Raw genomic sequence first — 9,065 nt, 5'->3', positions numbered from 1 at the left:
ACAGCTTGGCGACCACCCAGCAACGCTCAGTTGGAGAGTGTACAAAGGAGCACTCATTGCCTGCTTGCTAACCGAATACCAAGATAACCTGACCCAGGATCAGAGCGTCGTGTACGTAGTCCTGTGGCCGGCGCGGCATTTCCTCGACGTCCAGCACGCGGGGGTCAGTATTCGACGGCGAATGCCAGCCACTCTGCATGACGTTTTGCGATACGAGCCTCAGAAGGTCGACCACGTATATCTCGTTAATATCGCCGAGACTTTGCGTGTCATGAATGGTCTGGAGAGCGAGCGCTTGGCGCAACGAGAACTCGAACGGCGTTTCAAAGAGCCAATGCATTTTGCAACGGATTCTCACGCTGGAACTTCGGCGGCTTCTTTGGTGAAAGAGGGCAAGTACACTTTCGTATCACAAACGTATTCATCTCAGGCATCATTCTTCTTCATCATCATGATGGCAATGTGAACTATTGTAATTGTCCATCGGTGGTTATAAAAAATATAAACGGAGGGTGAGAATTTTTTTTCACGCGTTATTAAAATTAATTCACATTGGTGATTCGCGCACATGATAGGCATTTAGCAGTTGCTCCAAAAATACATTGCAAACGTTATGACTGAGTAACCAACAACATTTATCGAGATTATGTCAGTCTACCTGTGTTTTCTGGTTTGCTAAAAAAATGAAAACACTTAGGGTATATCTAAAAAAATTACCTGTGAGATATTCAGCGGTTCGTGATTAGTGCTCGTCGATCGCTAGGGGCAGATATCTGAAGTCTTATGTGATAGGTCTCATCTCATTCGATGCCACTAGGCTAACTCTTCGAATAAATTGAAGATGATGGCGCGGGCGCGGTGGCCCAGCGGTTATGGTGCTCGGCTGCTCACCCGAAAGACGCGGGTTCGATCCCGGCTGCGGCGGTTGAATTTCTTTGGAGGAGAAATTCTAGAGGCCCGTGTACTGTGCGCTGTCAGTGCACGTTAAAGAACCCCAGGTGGTTAAAATTTCCGTAGCCCTCCACTACGGCGTCTCTCATAGCCTTAGTAGCTTTGGGACGTTAAACCCCATAAACCAAACTAAACCAAACCAAATTGAAGATGATGATGACAGCTACAAAATAATTTGAGGATTTGTCACCACTATACTTTTTGATCATAAGTTGGTTAAAGAATGGGAAAAACTCTTTAGAGCTTTTCAGACTCAATTATATGTGACATCATGTTTCGGCGAGTTGAATGTATACATCTAGTATACACATGTATACTCGAAAAAGGCTGGTTCTACAACCGAAACGTCGTGAATTAAATCCTGCTATGTTTTGCAATTTGTGATGACTTCATCTGATATTGATGGTGTGAACTCATAAATGGAGTTCACATCTGCGATGTGATCTCCGCGGTTGCAGCTGTCTGACACAATGTCGAAATTTCTACTCGCAGTCTCTGCCCTGCTTGCGTGTTGTGAAAGTCATTCGGAACAGCCTTCAAAAGACATGGCCTTATAACATGTTGTTCACTAGCTTCTTGAAATTTTTTAAACGCGCCCCGAATTGTAGAGCAGCCATCTGTTGTTTCCCATGCGTGCACCAAATCAATGTTGAGACGAAATCCGATGCTCAAATTATGGCAGCTGGTTTAGAATATTCTACACTGAAGATAATTCTGTTTCGTTCTTCTTCCTATAACAGTGGCTGAATTATTCATATGCAACAAGTGTGCTGCTTGTTTCTCAAATCTTCAAAAACCGGACTGGCATCAGTGGCACGAACATCCCTAGACACAAGTGACGCAGCATTGTTGCAATGCCGAGAATTATTTCTTTTATTCATGGACTGAAGCGATCAGCTCCAGCAGCGCGCGACTCATATTAGCCTCGACCACGACAGAAAACTGATTTTAGTTGTACAGACATCACGACGATTTTTATAAAATAAAGAAGTTATTAGTCACCCTTTGTTTCCGTGCGGAAGATGGATTGTTGCGAAAGCGTATGCAAGCAGCGGCGAGCAATGCCTTAGCACAAATAAATTACACTCGGCACAAGCGTGCAATTCTATGACCTTGGTTTTTTTTTTGCATGGCTACGGAAGCAGAGACAAAAGTTTAGCTTTGGTTTGGTTTATTGGGGTTTAACATCGCTACTCTGACTATGAGGGACGCCACAGTGAAGGGCTCCGAGAATTTCGACCGCCTGGGGTTCTTCAACGTGCACTGACATCGCACAGTACACGGGCCTCTAGATTTTTTCCTCCATCGAAATTCAACCGCAGCGGCCGGGATCAAACTCGCGTCTTTCGAGTCAGCAGCCGAGCGCCATACCCACTGGGCCACCGCGGCGGCTGGAGACAAAAGCGCCTAAAACCTTGTGTATATTACGGTCGCACCGTGCACGCACGCTCTTCCGTGAAAAAAAAAGGCCTTTTTTTTAAATCAGCTCCAGACGCGCTCTGGAATATAACACTTGAAACGAAGGAAAATTATGCTGTCTTAAGGGTAGAATTTTAGCCCCACCTTTTCGTCCATTGAGCATTATATGAGAGAAATTCATCGCCATCGCCATCACAACAGAGGGTACCCCTTCCATTGTTTGAATTTTGGCGTTTGGTTGGGAGGCATGCTCAACTATAGCGGACTGACAACTCCTTGTGTCGCGAGACAACTCTGGTGAGACAACTCTGGTTGGGTGTTTTTGACCGCAGCCATTGCGCCAGAGCAGGGTGAGTGGCATCCCTGCCATTCCTCGCCATTTTCTTCTCTGGAGCTTCATACCATATCGAGATTCCGGAGGGATCCGGCTTCGAGCACGTGCAATGCGTGAGAAGTGATAGTGCGATATATTTCAAAAGATATTTAGGACGCGGCCCCGTCGAAGGCAGACACTACTCAGGATGACTGTTCAGGAATTTTCTTTTTCCATGGCTGGAAGTGATATGGCTTCGAATAGCAGGAAGGAAAGAAAATACAGGTTTTTGTGTGCCACGCACACAACAAGAGAACGACGAGAGAGCATTGTATTGATTCCGTCGAGTGCGACCTTGCCTGTCCTAAGCTGCACCAAACTACAGCTGTCCAGAAGCGAGCTGTGATATCGTATGTTCCAGGCGTTAGTGAGAATCAAGCAGGTATATTTCACTTCGCTACGAAGTGCAGACTGTGCAAGTCCCAACCCGAGAGCTCAGAAGTGAACTGGTACATGTAAAAGGTAAACTCGGGAAAAAAAAAGTTCCCAGTCGTCGGGAACCAATTCCCGAGTTCCTATTGAGCATCTGTGTGCATCGACGAATCAGTACATTTTGAATGAAGGTTTCCGGATAACATGAAAGATAGATGTAAGAAATCTGCGAGTGGCTTGGAATGCGCTTGCCGTGCATGTGGTATCTAGCAGCCACATCGACTGGGCGCAGGCACGTGTGATTGCCGAAGAAAAGAACATGGTTCTGTGGCCCTATCTTGAGTGCCTCATTATTCAGACCACACAACGCAGAATAAACCGCTATGATGGCAATTTCCTTCCAGTGCACAAAAAGTTGTGTAGGATTTGTCATACACCATACTTAAAACGACGACTCTTCGTTTCACTCTAATTGTGAAGGCGGCTCCCGAAACGTCATCTTGCTATTTTTGTCGACGTCGTTAAGTTTCGACTAAATGTGAGCAATCAACTTCTACTTTTTCTCCGAAATATCGCCGAAGCATTGGCTCGATTCCCGTGGAAAGCGTAGCCAAAGGCAACAAGAGAGCCATACACGAAGCCAAGGGGATGACAATCGAAGCGAAAAATAAATGTGTGAAAGTGCACACAGCTCTTTAAGATTTCTATGCCAACGAAAAAAGGATACAAATCTTGCTTATTCCTGTGAAAACCTACGAAGTGTTAAAGTAAAATGCCAGTCAAAAAGAAAGCAGAAATTTTGTCGCTTAAAGCACCGACAGAAAACACGCTTAAAGAGTTTGCAAAGTGCTATTTTTTTCGTGGCAGTGCTCGAGAACCCTGCGTATGAAGTCAGCAGCTAACCTGGATTAAAGTGAAGAAGAGTATACGGAATTAAAATTTCATTAATTAATTAGTTCGTTAACGGCTGCCGAGGGGTGCGGGAATTCCGCGGGGTGCGGAGCCTGCAAGGGTGGAAGAGCGGGCTAGTTGGTAGTTCATCTTGGGGGAAAAACACAGCGCACTCCTAAGACAAGGACAAAGAAAGACAAGACGATACAGCGCTGACTTCAACTGATTATTGTATTGTGGAGAAACATATATATATATATATATATATATATGTATATATATATATATATATATATATATATATGTTCGAAAAGTGGGTGGGAAGATATGGGTAACAGTTGCTGAGTTTGCACGTGACCGATAGATAAGATACTAAAATTGAAAAGACACATGAGGGCAAGGGTGACCCTTGGAGGTCACAGAAAATGTAAACTAAACGAGATAAAAAAGATAAGTGGAGGGGCGATTAAAAGTATGACGTGAACAGGCAGTACAAGAGAAACAAAAAAAACACTACGAGATGACAAAAAGTGAACAAAACGCGCTAAAAGGCCAAAAAGACCATTAAGATTAGTAAAAAAATTTTTAAAGCGATAAAAGAAACAAAAGGGGCGTTAAAAGCAGAAGACAGAAAACAACCTTATCGGAAAGGTAAAAAAGGTTAACGGACGTAATTCGGAATCCTACACATTAAAGTTACTCTTTGCCTGGCTCAAATACTCTAACTCACGTTTCGTTAGCGCTATCGAGGGTGTGCTAACACACTGACGCACCAATAGCGAAGCAACTGACTGGTCGCGATTGTAGTAACTGCGTAATGTCTGAAAGAATTTAACCTATAGCCTCCTCAAACCGACATATACAAACACATGACACAGACAGAAGCCCGAGTATGAAAAAGTCGCCGGAAAGGGCTCGCCAATCTTCGACCACAATTGTGGCTTCTCTTTTGCTTATAAAAGTGCACTGTTCGCCTCAGATGTTGATCAGAACATAATGTAGGGACTGAGCGAGTTTACGCTCTCTCGATGTGCTTCAGAACACCCCTAAAAAATCTAAATGCATCCTTATTACCACCTGTCTCAATTTCTGTACATAACGGACATACCATCTATGCTACACTTTCCAGAGTCACCCTATCGGCAGAGGCTGCTCTGATTAGTCTCGCGCTCCAACAAAGTACACGGATGCACTCGAACAAAGAGTTTTGCGTCATCGGCCAACCGAGCGGCTCGAGTACATCAAGTGAGGTCGCAAGGCGGATTTTATTCAGTAGTGCAGGCTATCAGACACAGTCAATGTGCAATCTCTGCAGGAGAGTGGTTGCATATTAATATACTGCTCGGACCCTACTTCATCTCTTTTTACTTCAGTGTCATGTTTGACAATTGAACAAGCAGATTACATTTTGCATGATCTTCCGTAGAGCGTAGTTTTAGTTCCGCAACTTTGTTTCCTTCTCTTGCGGAATTTTTATTTTATTACCAGCTGATAACTAGCTCTCCACAGTGGCGCCTCCCTATTAAAACACACTACAGAATTGTAAGAGCGAAAATGTTTGTCGTCTGTAGTATTGTCGTATTTTGGGCATGTCTTCTATAGTCTGTCTTGTCTACTGCAGTCTGTCTCTTGTCTAGCGTAGTCTGTCTTGTCTTCTGTAGTCTGTCTTGTGTAGTGCCTCATTCGCTGTGTTAAGGTCGTTACTATGCAGTTCTTGTGCTAACCGTCACCTGTTAGTTGACACAGGCTTTGTGTATTCTGAAGTCATGCACAGGGATGCAGAGCTTGTTAAAAGACACCTGTCAATTGCCTCAAGCTTTGCGCATGCCAGAGTAATTCATGCATAATACCACATAGCATAATTGAATTAAAAATGATAAATTTTATTTATTGTTATATGCTTTTTTAAGCTTGCTCACGCACCCTCTCCAGTGCTCTTCTTGCAGCAGATTCCTAGCTGCATCTCCTATGAGCCATGAAAGGTGGTCTTGTATTTGCTGAAAAAAAAAAACAAATTATTGTAATACTGAATGCTGGCAGACACCCATTTTAGTCAAGCACATTTATAATGGCAGCAGCTATAATGAACGCTCATTATTACAAGCAAGCGTCTTTGCATTGTCAAATCATACATTAGGTAAATGACACTGCCTCAGAGTAAAAAATGACTAACCATCATGGCCAAAGCACAGTTACAGACAACAAGTTTGAACCCTAAACCTGCCCCCCCCCCCTCCCCCCATCCAAAAGCTTGCGCTTCAGGCCAACGCAGAAGTCAGATTGTCTCACAAACCTTATGACACTGTCTCTCAGACATGGGGGCCACCAATAAAAGAGCAAAAAAAAGCGAACTCTGGGTAACAGCTCGGATCTCATGCTGACAAGCCACAAGGTGAGGTGAAATTTGACGAAAGACCACAAGAAGCATATAATTTTTTAGATTTTTAAAACGCACCTAGCTCTTTAAATGCGAAATGTTTTCCTGAAAAACATAAAAGAAGCGGCAAATTTTAAGCAATCATTTTTTTCATGTACTCCTTTGCTTTTGGAGCCACTGCGTTGCATACACATGGGTAGCTGCAGAGCAGTCAGCTCAATGCATCGATTGTGATTGACGGCACTCAAACACATGGACAAGGGACAGAAAGAGAAAAGGCACCGCCGACACACAGCATATATACCAAAAACACAGGCGCCAACAAACAGGCAGCAATTTTATGTACTCGTGGCAACAAGAAGTGATATGACAAGTGGTGGCAAAACAACAACTAAAAACAAGAACCACACGATAGAGCAAAGATGGATAAATCCAGAACAAGTTGAAAAATTTTTTAAGCAAGTCATTATTATAAGACCGCCAACACGTCAAACAGAGAATAGATTTGACCAAAACAATATTTAAGAACTGGTCCGATAAAAAAGGATTAAAGACCATACAAGCAAACACAGATCAAGCGTAGTGAAAAAAGAATGGTGAAATAGCAATAGAAAACATGCGGTACAAACAAAATGGTGATTGGGTTAGCAAACGAAAATTGAGCAACAAAGCTGAAGCCAACAAGTAACACGGCTAAAAGTGGAAGACGATGTACAGTAAAAGCGATAGATAAGATATCAAAAAATGAAATTCAGCAAATAGTATGAAGTCTAAAAGCTAAAAAAATGCAAAAAAGGGGAAGTTGACAGAAAAGACAAGGCATGTAACACGTTTGTAACACTTGGGCTAGGTCAAATACATCCAGAAAGAAAGACAATTTTTTTTTTTTTGCGGGAGTGAAATGCGGTTGTTCTTATAAATTCACCCTGGAGTCTCAAAATCCCGGCGGCATCCATCGTTTTATCGCGTCAGCTTATTCCGGGGCTTTTTTTAATAGAGTGACTTCAACCAATTTTAAAATTTTGAAGGATACAGATTTCAGAACGTAGAGGAACAAACTGTACATTATAACCACATGCCGTAGCAATAAACCAGCAATACATCTCTGCTGGCAGCAGCTTGCCGAGTACACTGCAAGGATGCTATGCCATACAAGAATTAGTGTCACCGTGCAATGTTACATACCGAGTGACATTTTGATGTACGTGCCTTAAACACCATTAAAGTATTGTTGTAGACCACAACGTTTTTAAAGGTGTAAACAAACATTTCGGTCTTTTTCGTGGACCAATATGCATAACAGGCAACAGGTGAGCAGTAGCCAGTGCACCTGAAGCAGGCTCAGCTATTTTTGTTAACAGCACTGTGTCAAGAGCTACGTGAGCTACTATATTTTGTGTAAATTTACAGTTAATGCGATTATAAGCTAAGGTACAGCTGTAAAGTCGCGTGTAATGTTCTGCATGCTTTTCTAAACATGGCAGTGAAGCTATGTTGAGAATATTTTTCTAAACTGGCAGGTAAAGTACGCATCACTGAAAAAGATAACTGCCATGAACGGCCGGGGACGGATGGCCCAACCGAAGGCAGGAAGCACCACATCACCTTGCAGATGCCGTGGGCTGGCGACTGCAAATGAATACATCCAGACCAATAGCTGTCAGTGCCGGTAACAATGTATTTAATGACGAGAAAAGAAATTGTCTACTGCTTTAAAATTAAAAATAGGAACTAATATAAGAAAATAAAAAGCGATGAGATAGCCCATGACAGAAGAAATGAACAGATTATATGTAATGCACCCATATACATTCTTTGAGGAGAGCGAGGATGGCTCGCATAGCCACATTGAAAGATGAGCTGGCGGGAATACCACTGCATTTTATGCGTGATGAAAAGGTCATAGCCATTCGAATATAGAATGCGCAGGTTTTCATTAATTCCCACGAGGGTGTCTTGCACCAGCGTCTAAGGTATTCTTACATTGAACATTGCGACCAGTATGCCTTGGGCAAATGATGACAGAATTGAAAAAGGCATGCCTTCAATAGCAAGAAGCCCGATATCTCACGTCACAGCTTAGCATCACACAAAAATTGGTAATGCATTTAACAAATATGCATACGGTTAAAAACTGCACAATATTCGCCGAGTTGTAAAGCAAGTAAGATCAGGACAAACTAAAAATACCGAAGGAATACTGGTGAGTGTAATGCAAGGAGGCCTTGTGCTCCAGCCAACATCCCGCTGTCCTCTCTTGAAACCAGCGCCGTGCGCCCGCCGGGGCGCAAAACAAGCCCACACTCTCATCGGGCATGTCTCGGCTTGCAGCAAGAATCATCCTGGCTCGCCGGCACAGACCCTTCCTCCTCCCCCTCATTGCCGGCTCGAGACTCCAACGACGCTTCGCCGGCCGCCCTTTCCAGTCTGCAAACCTTCAACGGCCGTGCCCTCTCGACCATTCGTCTAATTTGAACGGTGGACAATGCCGTGACCTGATTGGAGAGTTTGAACGGCTGGATGCCACAACGGTCAGCGGCGGCTATAAAAACGGAGCCGCGCTGAGTCCGAGCAGCAGACGGGCAGCAGACGAGCCATCACGCCGGAGCTAAGCTCTCCAGGGGTCGCCGTATACTTCTTTGTGCTAGCCCGTTGTGCTCTCGGCCCTTGTACCTATCATGT

The sequence above is a fragment of the Amblyomma mixtum genome, chromosome 10, assembly GCF_055824585.1.
Source record: "Amblyomma mixtum isolate Tamu chromosome 10, ASM5582458v1, whole genome shotgun sequence".
Taxonomy (NCBI): Eukaryota; Metazoa; Arthropoda; class Arachnida; order Ixodida; family Ixodidae; genus Amblyomma; species Amblyomma mixtum.
The sequence above is the reverse complement of the archived record's forward strand: the minus strand, read 5'-3'. Positions refer to the sequence as shown.